At 36.0% G+C, this 21852-nt stretch overlaps 1 pseudogene; it reads left to right on the top strand.

The window, feature by feature from the left end:
- The window catches only part of LOC117062820, a 43871-nt pseudogene extending 23100 nt beyond the window's left edge, over nucleotides 1–20771 (top strand).
- The last annotated feature ends 1081 nt before the right edge of the window (nucleotides 20772–21852 follow it).

The following is a 21852-nucleotide window of genomic DNA, read 5'->3' as shown; positions in this document are numbered from 1 at the left end:
TCCCTAGGAAATAATATCAAGTAGGATTATTCATGATCTATGTTCTGCTTTGGACCAACAGAGTATCTTAGAATCAGATTGTCTGGTTCAAAAAAGACAGCTCAATGATTTTCACAACTATTTATGGTCACCATCTTTCTGATGAGATGGACAGATATACAGGAAGTATTAGGATAGACACATTAGGAAATATCTGGGTATAAAAGCAACTCCTGCTATTAAGTGGTTGGTTTTCCTTTCTGTTCTGACAATTGTGCGCTGTGTGTGAGGAGAAACATACATTGCCTTCACTCCCACCTTCATACTCTGAAACTAGATACATATTCTCTACTGCTGGAAGAGAAAAACTCAAATTGTTTTTTGTCATTCTCTGTGATTAAAAACAAAGAGGGAAGAAGAGAGTGAGGGAGGAAAGAAGGTAGGAAGGAAGAAAAATGATAAAATACCCTATGTATTTGACATCCAAACTAACTTATCTCTGGCATACTGATTTAGGCAAGAGTCACCTTCTATGCTGAATTGGAAGGAATTGCTAATTATCATGTCTTTTGACACATAAATCAGGAAGCCCCTGAGAAATCCAAAATCATTACCTGACTACATATGTAGCTGTAATTAATGACTGTTTGTAAAAGACTTTGAAGATGAAAAGCACTTTAATTGAAGTAACCCTCAATCATACAGAGGCAGGAAACCTAAGTAAATGAAAATATTAGAACATGAATGGATTATTTTAAACTAAAATAACAGGACTTTAAATGTGTGATTTTTTTTTCTCTTGTCTTGGAATGTCGGTTAACGTTACAAAGCTAAAATCAATATGCTAAGTATTCTAAATAGAGCTACAAACATATCCTATGGGACATAGTAAGAAAAGCTGCACTTGGTTTGACTGTCATCTCTCCTGACATACCTCGAGCCTACGTAAAAAAAGAAAAGCTACTTTGAAAGGAATTTGTAGGACTAAATTTCCTTTTGGATTTTCTTGTGTCCCAAGAGAAGGAGGGATGTGTTGTGTTCTTCTCAAATTGAAGAAAGTTGAGCAGTTCTCTTAGCAACATCTAAGACATGGGGTGCTTGCAAAATTAAAAAGATGGGCATTTTACTCAATGGATGGAAAAAAGAGATCTTTCTGTGGTCATTAGGAATAAAAAAGGGACAAACTGGCAAAAGTTATACATATATATAAATCATTATTTTATTTTCCCATGGAACATAGGGGATTTCATGACAATAGAAATTTTGACCTGCTTCCCCTATGAATTTCTGATATCAGAAGTCTGACTAGAGCAGGCAACAATGGCAGAAAGGAAAAAGAGCAACAAATACTACACAAAATATATTTTGAATCATTTATCAGAGCAAATATCCCCCAAATTAACTGACCCTAAAATGTGTTTTTCATATAACTTAACACCAAACAAACTAGATTATTTTTATTTTTATTTTAGAAAGTATACTTTTTGAGATTTTACTTTAGGATATACTCATATTTTATAATCCATGTTATGCCTGATCAACAATTTAACCTTATCGCATTAGTCACACCCAACTGCTTAGGAATTAATTCCCAAAATTAGTATTTGCTCTATTTTTTCCTTTCCACATTATGTGTACTCATTTTTTATAAGTTTGCCAAATGCAAAAGTAGTAATCTCTACTGTTTCTACTTAAACAAGTGGAGGTTTATTACTAGTATGACACATTCACAATGGCAATAAACCTATAGCAGCAGACAGCGATCTTTAAAGACCTTCATGATCAGCAAGAAAACATCTTGCCACTGCACAGTGGTTGGTGCAGCCACTTCTGGAGGGCAGCCAGGAAGGCATTTCAGAGGCTGACTTTCTGGTGGACATAAAAGCCATGGGTCCACTGTTGATTCCTTATTGCTTTGCTAATGTCAGTTTGTCAGGTTTTTTAATAGTGTTGGAAAGCTGGCATTCAGCCAGTAGGATAAGCACATAATACATTTCAACTCTAAAAATGGGAAGATACAATCAGATCCTGGTAGGTCTGCAAACAAAATGCAAATATATGGCCTGGACTATGGTGTTGTAGTGACTTGTGATTCTGGTTGGCGGAGGAAGGACTAGAAATTACCTTGGCCTGAAATCTACACAATACCTATGCTAAAGAGAAATAAGTTTCTTGACTACTTATTTCTACAATAAAAAAAGGTCATTTTATTACTGTAAAGGTTAAGACATATGTTCCTTTCTAGAAGTTTATCATGACGAAGTATCAGGTTTGTGTAAATTTATACTTGAGTATGTGTATGTAAAATCTTTGTAACAGGTTTTGAAAATTATAACATACCTCTAAACTTTCTATGTACTGGAAGCAAGAGCTTGACCTAACTTTATCAATTATCTGCCTCTTTTAGTCAAAACTAATGTGATTTTGTAATTACTTAACATTAATCAGTTTCTCATTGAGTTTGATGTATTTGAATATTATGAGAATAATGTGAGGTTCTGCTTTCTTGCATAGATTTCATGAGACACAATCTTGGGATGCTATTTTAAAACGGTGAAAACAGAGTAAGATCCAAAGTGACTTAGGGTCACATTTGGACTTTATTACCTACTAATTCTTACAGCCTCAATTCATTCATTAATAATGAAAAAGAAATGTGATACTTTTCAGATTTGTTGTGAGAATTAGATTAAAAGATTATGCACTTATGTGTCTGTATAAGATAACTAATCAAATATTAAATCTGTTAATATTCTCATTTTTAGATTTATTTTAAAGTACCTAGGGTAAGGCAAGATATCTTTCTTTGAAGTAAAATTTTAATGAGCTGTCTACCACCATATTTTTTCTATCTGATCTGCTCTGATAGTTTGAATCAATTGTTTCAACAAATATTTATTAAAAGTCTATGATGATGCTAAATACAGTGATGCTAATTACTCTAAACATTAAACAGATGAACTGAAAATGCATTCCAGATTTTAAAATGTCATGGCCAGGTGTAGTGGTTCACACCTGTAATTCCAACATTTTGAGAAGCAAAGGCTAGATGATCCCTTAAGACCAGGATTGAGACCAGCCTGGGCTACATAGCAAGGTCCCTTCTCTACAGAGATAAACGTATGAGCTGGGCATGGTGGCACACACTTGTGGTTCTAGCTACTTGGGAGTGTAAGGTGAGAGGATCGCTTGAGCCCATGAGTTTGAGGATTCAGTGAGCTGTGATTGTGCCACTGTACACCAGCCTGGGTGATAGTGGAAGACCCCATCTCTTAAAATAGAATTCAATATGAAATATAACATATTCATAAATACTTTTACTATAAACAAAAAATGATATTAAATCAAAAAAAGACTTAAAATTTAAAATGCAAAAAGAGATAAATTACAGCCATGAGTAAATATGAAAGTTAGAAAAGTTTCTGGAGGCATGCAGGCATGAATAAAGAGGATATATATATACAGGAAAGTTTAATTACAGAGGAGGGTATATGTCTTAGTCTGTTTTTGCTGCTTTAAGACAATGCCACGGACTGGCTAATTTACAAATCTAGATAAATTTATGTCTCAAATAGTTCTGGAGGCTGGGAAGTCCAAGATCAAGATGTCAGCAGTTTTGTTGTCTGGCGAGGTTTCAGTGTCTGCGTACAAGGTAGTTTCTTGAGCCCTGTCTTTCCTGAAGGAGAAAAACACTGTGCCCTTAACATGGCAGAAGGGAAGAGGGCAAAAAAGGATGAAATTTCCATCAAGGTATTTTATAAGGGAACATAATAATTCATGAGGGTGAAGCCCTCAATGCTCAATCCCCTCCTAAAGTTCACACTTTCTAATACTGTTTCATTGGGGATTGAATTTCAACATGAACTTTAGAGAGGACAAAAACATTCAAATCATAGCAGTATAAGAAAGACTTAGAGGAGAGAAAGCCATGAAGGTAAATGGAAAATAGCAAAATACTCATTGTTTTTTTTCTCTGAAGGAGATACGTGGTAGAGTAGAAGACGATATTGAAAGATAAGGTTTGGACAAGATCATAAAGATCATGAAATGCTAATTTAAGTGGTGTTTTATACTTTTTTCCTCATAATATTAGGCATGAGGCAGTCTGTCTCCAAGACGGTCTTTAATTCTCCTCCCTGCTCTTATTCAGTCTTTTGTGTAGTCCTGTTCTACACTGAATTAGGGACAGCCTTGTGTGATATACAGTGGAATGACACAATGTGACTTCTGAGTCTAGATCATAAAAAGCATTCTAGCTTCCTCTTTGGTATCTTGGATAACTGGCTCAGGGAAAGCCTGTAAATATGTCATGAGAATCCTTAAGGAGTCACATGGAGAGCTCCATGTGAAGAAAAACTGAGGCCTTTATCCAGCATTCAGAAAGCTACATGTTTCATAAGGGAGCCACCTTGGAAGTGGATCCTCCGGCCCCAGTTGAGCCTCATGTAAACCAAACCAAACAAAAACAAATAATCCAAGTCAGTATATTTACAACTGCTAAGACTTAACAATAATCCATCTGTGTGCTATGGTGTGTGTATATATATTTATACATATATATACACATATATTTATACATACACACACACACACACACACCCCCCAATCTTAGCTCTGATATTGTATTGTGGTTTTTTTTTTTTTTTTTGAGACAGGATCCCACACTGTCACCTGGGCTGGAGGGCAGTGGCACAATCTCGGCTCACTGCAACCTCCACCTCCCAGTTTTAAGTGATTCTCCTTACCTCAGCCTCCAAGTAGCTGGGATTTAAGGTGCCTGTCACCACACCGGGCTAATTTTTATGTGTTTTTAATAGAGATGGGGTTTCACTATGTTGGCCAGGTTGGTCTCAAACTCCTGATCTCATGGTCTGCCTGCCTCAGCTTCCCAAAGTGCTGAGATTACAGGTATGAGCCACCACATCAACTGTATGTTTTAATTTTAGAGAGGAAGTTGCTGGTAGAAATTGAGAATGGAGTATCACGTAAAATTCTTTCTAGGACAGATTTTTTTTTTCCCCAGTGAGACCCAGAGAACTAAAGTGTGTGTATACATATATAATATATGTAATATATGTATTATATATTTAATATATGTGATATATAATATGTGTGATATATTAAATATATAATATATGTGTGATATATATATTCACACACACACACATATTTTGTCTTAATATCTTATTCTATTTTTGATTAATTGGCACTATCTTCCTGGGAAGATGTATGGTAGAAAAGGTTGAAGCTACACTTATTTTTGTAGAAAAATAATATAAAATGCAATGATTAGAGATGGAATCAATGAGAAGGAAAAGGAAGGCTCTCCGGCCTGTCATGAATTTTCTATTGTTGTCCTCAAGTTTCACCAGTGTCTTTGTAGTAACACTTAAGAATGGTAGCTTTAGAAGAGACCAGAAAAATGGTGCACTTATTATTTTACCAAAGTTCTTCAGGTAGTCCAGATCCTGCTGAAGTTGGTTAGGTATAATTAAATTAACACCATATCTGGGCTGATCCTCAAGACATGTCTGGAACCCAGGAAATGAAAGAAAATGTTATATGGTGAGCACTAACCTATATGACAGTACTAAGCCAAGTGGGCAAGTATGCATTGTGAGACAGAAGCATTAGTGTTTCCTTCTTTTTTTTTTTTTTTTTAAGACGGAGTTTTGCTCTTGTTGCCCAGGCTGGAGTGCAATGGCACGATCTTGACTCACCACAACCTCCATCTCCTGGGTTTAAGCAATTCTCCTGCCTCAGCTTCCCAAGCTGCTGGGTTTACAGATGCCCGCCACCATGCCTGGTTAATATTTTGTATTTTTAGTAGAGACAGAGTTTCTCAGTGTTGGCCAGGCTGGTCTTGAACTCCTGACCTCAGGTGATCCACTCGCCTCAGCCTCTCAAAGTGCTAGGATTACAGGCACGAGCCACCATGCCCGGCCTAGTGTTTCCTTTTATCGCCTGTGGAAATCATACTATCATATCTATTATGTGGTCAGTCTTCAACACTAGGTGTGATTGACTCAAAACCTTGGTATTCTTACACATCCAGCATAAAGTCCTTGATATTATTGGAATCCCAGCATGATTCCTCTGTTTCCTAAACCCTAGCTATTTTCTAGGACCCAAGTAGCCTTGAATTTTCTTAGTTCTGGGTGTCAGACTTCAGACTCAGCCTCTTCCATAAGCCTGAAAAATTTCTCTATATTTAACTTATCCAATGTGATATTTTAATTTTTAAAAACTCTTTGCTAAAGCATAAAATGTTTGATAAACATGATGCAAGGTCTTATTGAAATTCATTTGAAAGAGCCCCTTGAAAGTATAAAATAACCATATTTCTCTGACTTTGATTACTTTCACACATCTAATTATGAGGTACAGGAAGATTTCTTGTGTGTAGAGCTCAATAGGAATGGTTTAAGGATGCTGGAAAACCAGTGCAGCTGTCATGGTGACACCTCTCCAGCTGTGAGGACAGAGAGAGTGGGATGAGAATAGTCTTTCCTCCTTGGAGCTTTCAGATGCCTGGCAGCAACCAATCTGTGCCCAGAATCCTAGGGGCAAAGAAGAGGAAGTAGCTAGGTAGCAGCCTAATAACATTTTGCTTAAGCCATCTGGTTCTAGAATGTGATATGCAATGCTTGAGGAATATAGAGTAGGCAGGAGAAATGAGGGCTTTTAACATCAATAAGAAAAAAAAAATTCAATTTGAAAAATGTTCTGACTCACCTTTGGCTAAAGGTCACCTTTTCTAAGCCCTCTTTAAGCCAACCCTGATTATTATTTAAAATATAATATTTTTACAATAAACATAATATTTGATACTGGTAATCATATTAGTAACAGAAGTGGAATCGAACAAGTGATTTGAAACTAGAGGTTTGGTAATAAGGGAAGAGAGCCTTTGTATTTTGAAATAATCATGAGTATCTGTTAAAATAGTACTTCCAGGTTTTGCTGTCTTCCGCCGCCTCATCACCCTTTTCCCAACCCCCATCCTGGGCAGGCCCTTATATAATCACCTTCACTTTAATCAGGCAACCTTTTATAGAATGAAATTCCTTGATGAGAAACTGCAGTTCTCTGTTTCAAAGAGCAACGGTGTAGACTGCATGTTGTTGTTAGCAGTGGTAGTGTTACATGACATTTCAAAGGACTATAACAAGGTTTTCCTTTTCTCCCTCCCCACCCCTGCAAGAAAGGCTCTTGAGGGGAAAGAAGATCAAATATATCAATTCTACAAAAGTTTCAGACATATTCTCAATGAATATACTTCCAGATTATTTTGTCCATTATTTTCATAGTTTGCCTTTGAGTATTGATGATAAACTATTACCCAAACATCAACTCACAATGATTCCCTAACCTAGGCTTTGTGGGAGTAAACAAAAAGGATCCCAGAAACCCTTAGGTAGCTAAGTGCACTTTTGTTAACTGAAGACTTACGAATCTTGATATTATTTGGATATTTGTCCCTGCCCAAATCTCATGTGGGAGGCGGGGCCTGGTGGGAGGTGTTTGGGTTGTGGGAGCAGATGCTGTCTTCCATAGTGAGTTATCATAAGATCTGGTCATTTAAAAGCATGTGGCACCTCCCCACCCACCCTTTCTCTCACTTGCTCCTGCCATGTGATGTGCCTGTTCCCCTTTGCTTAGACCAAAATTGTAAGCTTCCCGAGGCTCCCTAGAAGCAGAGCAGATGCCAGCACCATGCTTCCTATAAGGCCTGAAGAACCATGAGCCAATTAAACCTCTTTTCTTTGTAAATTACCCAGTCTCAGATATGTATTAATAGCAATGCAATAATGCCCTAACACAAATGTACTCCTTGTATGCAGAGGATCTAAGAGAAAGGAGAGATATTCAGTAGAACTGTGTGTGTATAGGGAGATGTGAGCATGTGGATGTTTGCATGGTTATTTGTGTTTGGAGAGGCAGGCAATTTTAGGAAAAGATACAAGCGTAAATTGGGCACTGAATAATAATCCTATCATCATTAAGGTCACTGGTAAAATTTCAGGGTGGTTGCAATCTTGATGAAGTCATAGATCTTAACCTCGCTCAGTTTTGTCATTAAAATGGGTGTCATGCATGTACAGTAAGTTAGAGAAGTCTTTGAGTGCTTTACAAAGTATAAAACGCATTAATAATGTTTTTTAAAAAATTAATATGCTTATTATCCTAAAGTATATATCCATCTTCTCTAACATTCCAAGAAAACAAAACAACACGAAAATATTTACTTTGAAAATCCTGGTGAACTTGTCTCTTCTCTAGCCTGTCTTTCACTTCCTGCCAGAAAATTCACTGACTTATCATAAGAAACTTAACTTTAACCTTACAAGATTCTGTCTGGCTTAAGACTTAAATATATAAACTATGTGTTGAAAATATCTCCCTAATAATGGGATAATAAAGTTTCAGAAGACAAGGATATTAACATCAACCCCATTCTATCTTAGGAGCACTGACTCAGAAGTTGGGTTGGCTAAAATTTGAATCTTGTTCTTACTATTTGCCCTTGTATACTCTACCTAATATTTCCTTGCCTCAATTTTTGTCATCTGTATCTGAGAAATAAGAATTACTTTCTAGGATTCTTGAAAAAATTTAATACATGTAACTCAATAATAATATCTAGTAAATAGTCAATTCTCAACATTTAGATTTATTATAAATTGTTTAAGTCTGTTTTCTACAATTTGAGTCTTTTCAACCTCCTCACTTTATGATCAATAGTCATAAAAGAGTGACATCAATATGAGTTTAATCCCCATAATTCTTAAATTATTAAGGTTTGATCAATGGTGTTAATACCCTGGTTTCCAGTTATTGACTTTGGCTTTGTAAAACACATCTATCTGAAGTATCTATCCAATAGCAGATGTACCTGAAGCTTTTCTGTATTAGTTTCTTAGATTCTGCTCTCCTCCAAAGATGGCTGCAGATTTTCTGAACTGGTTCAATGCCTTTTTTTTTCCTCTGGAATTTTAGCTTCACAAATTGTAGATAGGATAAATCTATAAGAAATTGATGAGGAAATTAGAGGGCAGCCGGAACTTAATATGGTGCTGAGCATGAGAGAGTCCGAGGAAAACAGGATGAATTGATTAAAAAAATAAAATGCTCCAAATAATGTTTATGAAGGCAGTCAGAAGATTGTTTAATGAGCTCCAGGAAAACAATGTGAAACAGAGGAAGGAGCAAAGCGAGTCTCCAAGTGTGGTATTATATGCCAAAGAATTAGCAAAGACATCTTACCTTCACATTCCTTAGGAGTAGTCTCAGTGATTTAACATGTCACAGAGATTTTAATGACACACTACTGAAACTTTAATTAATTTTTTCATCCATATGAAAGCACTCAATTAAAGCTCTGCCACCTCCCCATATGCTCGAAGACTTGCTAGTTACATTTCAATTGGATGCATTGGTGCAGAGGTATAATGCTAGGAGTGGTTTTATTTACAAATGAGGTCAAAAGAATATAAGATTTTTTAAGAATCTGAATCGCTTAGTAGAATGGGAAAGACACAAAACCTATTGCATCACTAGATCTCAATCAGGGATGATTTTCCTCCCCCTTCTCTGGGAATACTTGGCAATGTCTACAGACATTTTTCATTACCACAACTGTGTCAGTCCTACTAGCATTTAGTGGGTAGAAGGGAAGGTATGCTGCTAATTATTCTTTGGTGCACAGAACACCCTCTCACAACAAACTATCAGGGTCTTAGCAGTGCCAACATTACTACTACCCTGTAATAAGTAGTTATTTATGAATCATTTGCTTTGTACTGAGTAAGCCCCATTATTTCTAACTATATATAAATAATAACTGTCTCTTTTAAAATTTATTTCACTGGAAATTAAATGATCTAGTTGAGTTCAACTCTATAATAGGCAAGGCAGGAGGTAGAGTGGGATAGAAGGAAGGCTTAGGAGTCTGTTTCTATCTATCAAATAGATGGCATATATTAGAAATGAGAAATGGGGAAAAGAAAACATTTTCTTATGATTTGATAATGAACTGAACATTTTGAAAATAATCGTAAGGAAGACAGAAATTCATGTTGAGGATGGCACCTTTGCCTGCAATTATAACCAAAAGATTTAAGAAGGAATTGAAATTTTGCTTAGTAGGTTTCTAAAACATACTATAATTTTAGTAGTCTTCTGGCACTTGTTTTTTTTTTTCTTAAAAAAAATCTTAGGTGACATAAGCCTTCTAGAAATATAGTCAGGGTAAGGAGTTTCAGGTAGAGACTCAACAAGAAGGTCTCCTGTTTCTTCCTCACTATTGTCTTTGCTCTCAGCATCTCTATGAATGAAAAGTTGGTGAATAAAATCTGACAGCAGATATAAAAACTTTCTATGAAGACAGATAAGATTTAACAAAGACAGATATATGCTTGAAGAAAGCTCTTAAAAATATTAGATTAGGAGTTTTTTCAGATATCTGAAAAAATACATTTAGGCAAATACAAAGAAAACACTTTTTTGTCCCAATTTACTAGAAAGACAAGCAGAAAAAACAATTCAAAAGTCGGTGACTTAAAAATTAGTTTATATAAGATGCTGCAAAGCTTGAATCATGCCCAGCCTCTTTTATCTTCAATGGCACAGAATGCAGATGATATAGACTCCCCACAAGTAAAAAGTCTCTTCTAGGGAAAATAAGAAATTAAGGATAAACACTTCCCCAAATGCCCTCCAATTTTTTTTGTTTAAATCAAATGGTGATAGATCTTCCCCTGTATAGGAGGAGGTCATCAATTTTAGAGACTAGTTCCACCTTAATGAGTTAGCATCTCCAATTTCACCCACTGCTCCTCCTGAATCTTCTGGGAATCATGGGTTAACAGTTTGGTTTAGGGGCTAAAAAGTTTCAGAAGACTAATAAAATAACTTATATGAGTGAATTACTTAAGATAACTCTAAGATCTCACTTTATATTAGATTATCTTCCCATCTTTACTCATTTTTTATCCATATTGTCTAAGTTAATATATATTATGTAATCTTATATACATTAAGTGGCAGAAATAATCCCAAGCTACAATGTCAATTATAGAGATATTCCTTTTAGTTGTGCATGGACCTTCTAATTTCATCAAAATCAAAGGAGAAATTATGTAAAATTTATAAACATAAAAAATATTAAATTTATCTTGGAAGGCGAAATCTAAAGTACAAAAAAGTTCAATATGTATTATATTACACATCAATATAGTCTAGTATAGTCTAGTCTTACTCAGATACTCAGAGTTAAAGTTCCTTCAAGTTGTTTTTCCATTTCAGCACCTGTCAAGTTGAATAAATTGCATATGCCATGCTGTTTAAAAAGTCTAAATATTTAAAGGCATACAAGATTAACACATTATTGGCCCTAAATTTCAACTGATAGACCTTAGAGCAGTTACCCTAAGAAAAACGACTTTCTTTGAAGCCAATATTTAGTCTAATCCAATTTGTGCTTTTCATTCCTGAAGAACATAGACTTCATAATACAAGAGTAGACTAAGAAATACTTGGTTTACATTTTCCAGTACATGTACCTATGCCAGTTTTCCAGAGCTTATGGCCTGTAAAATTTTAATAAATTAAGAAAAATCACTTATTAAGAAGTTAATAATTGCATTGAGAATGAAAGGTACCTATAGGGTATCACTTCCTGGGGTGATTAATGGTGATATTTAATATCTATTTTTGTTTCTCTTTTCTGGATACATGTTGAGATTACACTTTCTAGCACTCTTGTGATAGTGTAGCTCCATAAGACTGGTCATGGTTAATAATTTGTGAGCAGGAGTAATGTGTGTCACTTATGGGACCTTTATTTTTCAGTATAAAATCACCCAGAGCTCTCTTTTTTTCTGCAAGTCTCTTGGTAATACTCCAGATAGCAGGTGCTCCATCAGCCTGAGTCCCAGAGTAAAGAAGTAAAAAAGGAAACTGATTTTTGAGGTTGGAGTAATGCTCTCCATGTTTTGAAGGGGCAAAGCATTTGTCAAAACTATTGTTTGTGTTTATTTGGGAACAGATAAGGTACTGTAGTAGACAAATTTCTAGCCCCCTAAAGCTGTCAGTGTTCAAATCCTCAGAACCTGCAAATATGTTACCTTGCAGGGTAAAAGACTGGATGTGATGAAGTCAAGTTTCTGAAGATGGGGAGATTATCCTGGATTGTCCAGGTAGTCCCAATGCAATCAGAAGGGGATTTATAGAAAGAAAAAGGGGTTAAAATCAGAAGGGAAATATGAAAAATGCAGAAGTTGACATGATCCTCTCTGAAAATGGAAGAAGGGGGTACAAGCCTAGGAATGTAGGTAACTTGTAGAAACTAAAAAAAAAAAAAAACAAGAAAACAGATTATCTCCTGGAACCTCCAGTAAAAATGAAGCACTGATTTTAGTCCTGTAAGAACCACAAAGAACTTCTAATCTCCGGAAATGTAAGATAGTATATTTGTGTCATCTAGCTGATTTGTTCTTCCTTGACAAGATTCTAAGCGTGATGAAATGTCACAAAAGACATGGATCCAGAAAGTACTTTCCAGGACCATGATGTAAACCAAGGAAAGCAGATAGAGATGAGAGAGTATTGGAGCCCATAGGGAAGCAAGTTTCTTTATTAAAGATTATAGTAAAAGCAGCTGGGATAATTAAGAGGCCAAGAAGGAGATGAATAAACTACCTGTGTGAGGCAACTACCAATGCCACCAAGACATTCTGTGTCTTAAAGAGTAAATATATTTTTTAATCAAACCAAATCTTATTTTTATGGTTACTAGAGGATAAACATTAGTGTTAGTAGCTCTTTGATCATCTTTTGATAGTCTTTCAACTCACTTTTTGGTAGAGGAATATTACAGTATGGTGTGATTACAGTAAGGGCCACATGTATAACTTGTTTGACTAGAGAAGTGTGCACAGACTCTCAGGCTGCATATTTTCTTTCCTGCCAGATTGTTTCCAACTGCAGTTATAAGGCTATATTAAAAAAAAAAAAAAGTGAGATAGACTTGGCTCTATCACATTTCTTTGCTATGTTGTTTAGTTGCTGGTTCTTTTTGCTTACCATACATTGAGAACAGAATTCAAATTGTTGACTATGCAAGATAAGCTCCTATGTGAATAGAATTTTTAGTTTTGCTTCATTAGGAGTGGGCAATTTTATTTTCAGCGAGTGTAATACAGGGTTTTAACGCCGTAACGATGTCTTCAGTTTCCAGTACTGTTAGGGATTATTCTCTAGAGTACAAGTACCATAGGCAGAGATCGCCTTTGCCAAAGGTTTTTTCTTACTTTAAGTTCCAAGGTACATGTGCAGGTTTGTTACATAGGTAAACGTGTGCCATGGCGATTTTTAATGATAGGTTGGCCATTCTTAGTTGTTGGAAGGATTATTTGTCATGGTGCAGACACGAGTTAGGGTAGACAAATATTTTAATGGAGATGATCATACTTTTCATGTATGGGAATTGTTCAGTTGTAGCCAAAATCCAGTGTAATTCTGTAGTCTGTTTTCAATATCATGTGTCCCCTATCCATCAGCATTTTGAGTCTTAAAAGAAAAAGATGCTGACTGGGATACAGTAACTTGAAAAAATCAAAACCTTTGGATATCTCTAATACTTTCAGATTTGGGGGATTTGCTACACAAAGCATGGGCCATGGAGGGACATCACTACATGGGAGCTTGTTAGATATATAGAAATATATTTAAATCCTACACTATGTTAGTGTGTTCTTGAATCACTATAAAGAAACACCTGAGACTGGGTAATTGATAAAGAAAATAGTTTGATTGGCTCATGGTTCTGCAGGCTGTACAGGAAGCAAGGCACCATCACCTGCTTCTGGTTGGCAAGATTTCTTTTGTGGCAGAAGGTGAATGGGTGCAGGTGAGTCACATGGCAAGAGCCAGACCAAGGGGGTGGGGGGAGGTGCTACATTATTTTAAACAATGAGATCTCATGTGAACTAACTCAGCAAGAACTCACTTATCACCAAGGGGATGGTGTTATGTTCCAATGACCTCCGATCAGGCCCCACTTGTAGCATTTGGAATCACATTTCAACATGAGATTTGGAGGACACAAATATCTAAACCATATCACACACCAAACTTACATACTCAGAATCTGTATTTTAACCAAATCCCCAAGTGATTAATATGTACATTAAACTTTGTTAACCATTGTTTTATACTTCTCATTCTAAGCAGTGACATTACTAATGAAAATTAGGTACTTTTATTCCAAGATTCAAGGCTGATTTTCTAAATGCTGGCTTGGAGGTGCTACTCTCACATCAGAGGACAGTGTGGTCCTGAAGAAGCATTATGACTGAATGTCGAGTGGGATTTCTGGCACTAATTGCTAAAGAGAATCACCAGGTATGAGAGGTTGTCACAGACAAACTTAAAAAGCCATTTTCTTAACCTCCTTGTTTTGGACTAAAGTCAATTTAGTTACTTGCCTGAGGCATCAAATTAAAAGGAGGTGTGGAAAACTGAGATCGAGATAAATAATATTTTAATGTAGTACCTTGTCCTCACTTGAATCACCCTAATCTTGGCCCTGACTGAGATGCTGACATGTCTAAAATCTCATTTGTGGAAAGATCTAAAGATAAAACTTCCACAAATGTGGACAATCTTACTGACCTATACATTGGTGTTATTATTTAAAAAAAAAAAATACATAAGTACAATAATAAAAATAAACTCTGCTGCCAAAATTCTCCATTTTTTGCTAGTGAAAATCTAATAAACATTCTCCACATAATGCAATTGAATCTTTATGGAATAGTAGACACTGCATTTAAAAATGTATTCGACGATTTAGCAAATAAACCCTTTTAGACACCAGGTTTACTGCACTGTTACATTTTTACTATAAGAAGTAAATCTTCCTTTAAAAAATTTTCCTAAAGACCTTTGTTCTTGTTTTAATTTTTTAGAGTAGAAATATAGCTGAGATCAAGCCTGAGTGTTTCTAGAAATCTAAGAAAGCAGTATTTAGAAGTGAAATATAGGGTAGAGTTTACTGCTATATGGTTGAGTTGTGAGTCCCCAGCTAATAGAGCCAAAGGACTTTGATAAAACAGGTGATTGTCAAGAAGAGGCTTATTTCACCAGCAGTGAGCATGCCATAAATAACCACACACATGAGAGGTAGAAGAAGCAAACACTATTGCTGCATGTCTTGGTCAACGATAGATCCCGGAGAATTTGTGAAGTTTTGTGGAACAATCAATGCTATGATGTCAATGTAGAAGTCAGTGTACACTATGCTTAATTCAACTGCTATCTGAAGTGGATCCTGGAACGCTGAGTATATTACTGTTTTCATGCTGCTGAAAAAGACACACCCAAAACTGGGAACAAAAAGAGGTCTAACTGGATTTACAGTTTGTGGAGGCCTCAGAATCATGGTGGGAGGCAAAAGACACTTCTTACTTGGCAGCGGCAAGAGAAAATGAGCAGGAAGCAAAAGTGGTTTAAACCCCTGATAAAACCCATCATCTCATCAGACATATTTACGATCACGAGAATACCACAGGAAAAACCAGCCCCCATGATTCAGTTACCTTCCCCTGGGTCACTCCTACAACATGTGGGAATTCTGGGAGATAAAATTCAAGTTGAGATTTGAATGGGGACACAGCCAAACCATATTAGTGAGGCAAAATTTTAGTGAGGTACATATATTGACTCATTTATCCTTATTTCCAGAAGGCATATGTTTTTCATCACTAGGCATGATGTGGCTCAGAATGTGGATTGACTTAACATCACTGCATATATAGTCTTCTGGATTGACCAATATGTAATTCTTATTAGACTCTCCCATTTTTCAATGACCCACCGTTTCTTCATGGACAAAATCTTACCTTTTGTCTGGTATACTGACACTTCACTGTCAGGTCTTAAAACATCTTTCCAACTTTATCTTCCATTAATTCCCAGTCTAAAATCTTCACACACATTAATCAACTCATTGACTCTACAGAATCTGATATTTGTGTTTTCATAACAAAATTGCTCTTTCACTATATTCTATACTTATTTCTGAAATCCTGGTCTGACCAAGGCTTTTCCTCTTCCAGCTACAATTTTCTGACCATCCAAATACAAGGTGGTCTCATTCTCCTTTCATTTCTTATATATGAGCATTCACATAAGTAGTAAGAATTTATTACCTTTTCAATAATGACATATTTTACTGTAATTTTGCTTTTTTCCCCCCAACAAATGTGCTGTATGCTTTCTCAACTGACATGGAACACTTTCAAAGTTAGTCACATAGTCATCTTTCTTTATAATCTCCAAAATACATTTTGGGCTACAGCAGCATTAGGCTTTTCTCAGATCTTCAGCTTATAGAAATAAACCTCCATCCACATAATTTACCATTAATTAGATCCATCCATCTAATTTACTCATTTTCCGTTCCCCTGCTATAAACCCGTAAAAACTGAAGTCCGTCCTGATGCCTTTCTCCTCCTTACATTCTACATAGAATTTAGGTTTAGAATGTATTAGATATTTCACTAAATATCTTCAAATGTCTTTCTTTCTATTCCCATTATCAGCATACTTAACCAACCGCTATCACTGTTTCCAGGGACTATTCTAATGGCTTAGAAACCAGTATTTTCCCAACCCATTATGCACACTACAGACAAAATGGTCATTTAAAAAACTTATCATTTGTTTGTGTCTTCTCTGATTTCTTTGAGCAATGTTTTGTAATTCTCATTATAGAGATCTTTCACCTCCCTGTATTCCTTGGAAGAATTAGTATCATTAAAATGGCTATTTTGCCCAAAGAAATGTACAGATTCAACAGTATGCCTATCAAACTATCAATGATATTTTTCACAGAACTTGAAAAAAATATTTTAAAATTTATATGGAACCAAAAAAAAAAAAAAAAGAGCCTGAATAGCCAAGGCAATCCTAAGCAAAAAAAACAAAGCTGTAGGAATCACATTACCCAACTACGAGGCTACAGTGACCAAAGCAGCATGATATTGGTACAAAAACAGATACATAGACCAATGGAACAGAATAGAGAGCTCAGAAATAAGATCACACATCTACAACAATCTGATCTTTGCCAAAGCTGCTAAAAACAAGCAATGGAGAAAAGACTCCTTATTCAATAAATGGTACTGAGACAACTGCCTATCCATATGCAGAAGACTGAAGCTGGACTCTTTCCTTACACAATATGCAAAAATCAACTCAAGTTGGATTAAAGACTTACATGCGAAACCCAAAACTATAAAAATCCTGGAAGATAGCCTAGGCAATACCATCCTGGACACAGGAATGGGCAAAGATTTCATGACAAAGAAACCAAAAGCAATCACAACAAAAGCAAAATTGACAAATGGAATCTAATTAAACTTGATAATTTCTTTTGCTGGGCAGCTCTTAACAGAGTAAATAGACAACTTGTAGAATGTGAAAAATTAAGAAACAATGCATCTGACAAAGTCTAATATTCAGCATCTATAGGGAACTTAAATTTACAGGAGAAAAACAAAAGTGGGCAAAGGACATGAACAGACACTTCTCAGAAAAGTTCAATATCACAGATCATTAGAGAAATAGAAATCAAAACCACAATCAGTTACCACCTCACACCAGTCAGAATGACCGTTATAAAAAGAAACCCATATCCACTGTTGGTGGGAGTGTAAATTAGTTCAGCCATTTGTGGAAAGCAGTAGGGTAATTTCTTAAAGAGCTACAAGCAGGACTACCATTTGACCCAGCAATCCCATTACTGGGTATATACCCAAAGGAATATAAGCCATTCTACCATAAAGACACATGCATGCAAATGTTCACTGCAGCACTGTTTACAATAGCAGACATGGAATGAACCTAAATGTCCATCAATGACAAATTGGATAAAGAAAATGTGCTTCATATACCCCATGAAGTATTATGCAGTCATAAAAAAGAATAAGATCATGTATTTGCAGGAATGCAAATTGAGCTGGAGACTATCATCCCTAGCAAACTAACACAGGAACAGGAAACCAGATACCATATATTCTGACTTACAAGTGGAAGCTAAATAAGAACTTACGAACACAAAGAAGGAAACAGACACTGGGGTCTACTTGAAGTAGGAGGGTGGGAAGAGGGAGAGGAACAGAACCGATAACTATTGAGTACTGAGCTTAATACTTGGGTGATGTGATAACATGTACAACAGACCTTCACATGTACCAACAAACCTAAAATATTAAACTTATCAGAGCAACTAAATACATAAAGCAAATATTAACAGAACTGAAGGGAACAATAAATAGCAATGCAATAATAGTAGAGAACTTCAATACTCCCACTTTAAACAATGGTTAGATTATTCAGGGAGAAAATCAGTAAAGGAACAGCAGATTTAAACAGTCTAGATCAAATGGACCTTCTGGATACATACAGAATGTTCTCTTCAACAGCAGCAGAATACACATTCTTTTCAAGTGCACACGGTGAAAAATTGAAAGGAAAAACAAAACAAAAAAATATATATCTCTAAATATATAAAAAAACTACAAAATCAAAGTGCACACAGAACATACTCCAGGATACATCATATGTGAGGTCAATAAACAAGTCTTAACACACTTAAGAAAATTAAAATAATATTGAAAATAGTTTCTGACCACAATGGTATTAAACTAGAAATTAATAAGAGGAAAACTGGAAAATTCTCAAATAGGTGGAAATTAAATGATACACTTCTGAAAAACCAGACGGTCAAATAAGAAATTAAGAAAAATAAAATGTTAAGACATATAAAAATATGAGGTATCAAAATGTACTGGATGCAGCAAAAGCAGATCTGAGAGAAGTATATAGTAACAAATGCCTAAATTAAGAAAAAATGAATGATCTCAAGCAACCTATAGAATATTATAGAATAAAAAACTAGAGAAGAAAACAAATTAAGCAAAATTCAGAAGAATAAACACAATAATAAAGATCAGAGCAGAAATTTAAAAAAACAGACTAGAAAAACAATAGAACACATCAAGGAAACTAAGGCCTTTTTTTTTTTTTTTTTTTGAAAAGATACAATTGATAAACTTTTAGTTAGACTAAGAAAAGACTAAAAATTATAAATGAAAGACTTTACAATTGACAGAACAAAACTGCAAGAGATCATAAAACACATGGAACAATTATATATCAACCAATTGACCAAGAAGAAACAAATACATTCATATTAATAGAAACATGCAACTTACTAAGTCAAAATTACAAATAGTCAATGTGAATGAAACAATAACTAGTAAGGAGATTGAATCAAAAAGTAAAAACTTCGTAACAAAGAAAAGCCCAGGACCTGATGACCTCACTGGCAAATTACACATTTAAAGAATAATTAGGACGGTCTCAACGGCCTCTGGCGCCGCGAGGTCGTGATCCGGAACAGTGTGTTCCATGGGAACCGGTACAAGCAGACTCTACAGTGCTCTCGCCAAGACACTGAACAGCAGCGCTGCCTCCCAGCACCCAGAGTATTTGGTGTCACCTGACCCAGAACATCTGGAGCCCACCGATCCTAAAGAGCTTCTTGAGGAATGCAGGGCCATCCTGCACACCCAACCTCCCCGGTTCCAGAGGGATTTTGTGGATCTGAGGACAGATTGCCCTAGTACCCACCCACCCGCCTATCAGGTTTATGCAGTGGAACATCCTCGCCCAAGCTCTTGGAGAAGGCAAAGACAACTTTGTAAAATGCCCTGTTGAAGCATTCAAATGGAAAGAAAGGAAATGTCTCATCCTAGAAGAAATCCTGGCCTACCAGCCTGATATATTGTGCCTCCAAGAGGTGAACCACTATTTTGACACCTTCCAACCACTCCTCAGTAGACTAGGCTATCAAGGCACGTTTTTCCCGAAACCCTGGTCACCTTGTCTAGATGTAGAACACAACAATGGACCAGATGGCTGTGCCTTATTTTTTCTTCAAAACCAATTCAAGCTAGTCAACAGTGCCAATATTAGGCTGACAGCCATGACATTGAAAACCAACCAGGTGGCCATTGCATAAACCCTGGAGTGGAAGGAGTCAGGCCGACAGTTCTGCATCGCTGTCACCCATCTAAAAGCACGCACTGGCTGGGAGCGGTTTCGATCAGCTCAAGGCTGTGACCTCCTTCAGAACCTGTAAAACATCACCCAAGGAGCCAAGATTTCCCTTATTGTGTGTGGGGACTTCAACACAGAGCCAACAGAAGAGGTCTACAAACACTTTGCTTCCTGCAGCCTCAACCAGAACAGTGCCTACAAGCTGCTGAGTGCTGATGGGCAGTCAGAACCTGGAAGATACACTACCTGGAAGATCCAGACCTCAGGGGAATGCAGGCACACCCTGGATTACATCTGGTATTCTAAACATGCTCTAAATATAAGGTCAGCTCTCGATCTGCTCACTGAAGAACAGATTGGACCCAACAGGCTACCTTCCTTCAATTATCGTTCAGACCACCTGTCTCTAGTGTGTGACTTCAGCTTTACTGAGGAACCTGATGGACTTTTATAAATACTTGCTTTTGTCTTTTTAATCACAAGAGTCTTAATGGGATGTTTCAGGAAACAAATAGGAGATGACAATGCCAGAGGAAGGATAGAAACATGGGAAGTTTCTATCATTTCATTTTCTGTTGCCAGCATGCCCTTGGAAAATACACCCTTTAGTTCACAGATCTTTTCAATTAAAACCTATAGCAAAAAAGGTGTTTGCACTCCAAAAAAACAAGAATAGTTAGCACCAATTCTTCTCAAACTTCTCAAAAAGACTGAAAAGGAGGGAAAATTCCCAATTATTTTTACAAGGTCAATGTTTCCCTGATACCAAAGTCCAACAAGGACACCACAAGAAAATTGAATTACAGGCCAATATCCCTGATCATAGATGCAAAAATCCTCAAAAAAAAATACTAGCAAATGAATTCAGCCACACATAAAGAGAATTGTACAATATGATCAAGTGGGATTTATGTCTAGAAGACAAGGATGATTCAATACATGCCAATCAAATATGATATACCACATTAATAAGATGAAGAAGATAATATTTTAAGATTAAATTAAAAATAATTTCCTTAATCTATTAAGATTATCTTAATGGAAACAGAAAAAAAGCATTTGGCAAAATTCAACATTTTTTCAGGATTTTAAAAAACTTGCAACAAATTAGATACAGATGGAATGTAGCTCAACCTAATGAAAGTTATGTATGAAAACCCCACAGCTAACATCATACTCAACAACTAAAAGCCAAAGTCTTTTTTGGAATAAGGCAAGGATGCCCACTCTCACCATATTTATTCAATATAGTACTTGAAATACAAGTCAGAACAATGAGGCAAGAAAGAAATAAAAGGCATCTAAACAGATAAATAAAATTTTCTGTTTGCAGATGACATAATTTTATATACAGAAAACTTTAGATGCCACCAAAACATTATTATACTAATAAACAAATTAAGTGAATTTACAGGATACAAAATCAACTGGAAAAATTCATGCCCTTATGTACTAACACTGAACTATCTGAAAAAGAATTTTAGAAATCCCACTTACAAAGCATCGAAAGCAATAAAACCACTTAGGAATGAATTTAAGCGGGTTAAAAAAAGCTGTAAGCCGAAAATTAAAGAACTGATGACAAATAAATGGAAAGGTACTCTGTGTTCATGAATTGGAAGACATAATACTGTTAAAACAGCCATGCTACCCAATGCAATCAGTACCTTCAGTGCAATCCCTATAAAAATTCTAATGGCATGTTTTGCAGAAATAGAAAAATATTCTAAAACCTATATTGAA

Source organism: Trachypithecus francoisi, unplaced genomic scaffold (assembly GCF_009764315.1).
Source record: "Trachypithecus francoisi isolate TF-2019V2 unplaced genomic scaffold, Tfra_2.0 Lachesis_group17, whole genome shotgun sequence".
Lineage (NCBI taxonomy): Eukaryota > Metazoa > Chordata > Mammalia > Primates > Cercopithecidae > Trachypithecus > Trachypithecus francoisi.
This window is presented reverse-complemented; position numbering and strand designations above follow the sequence as displayed.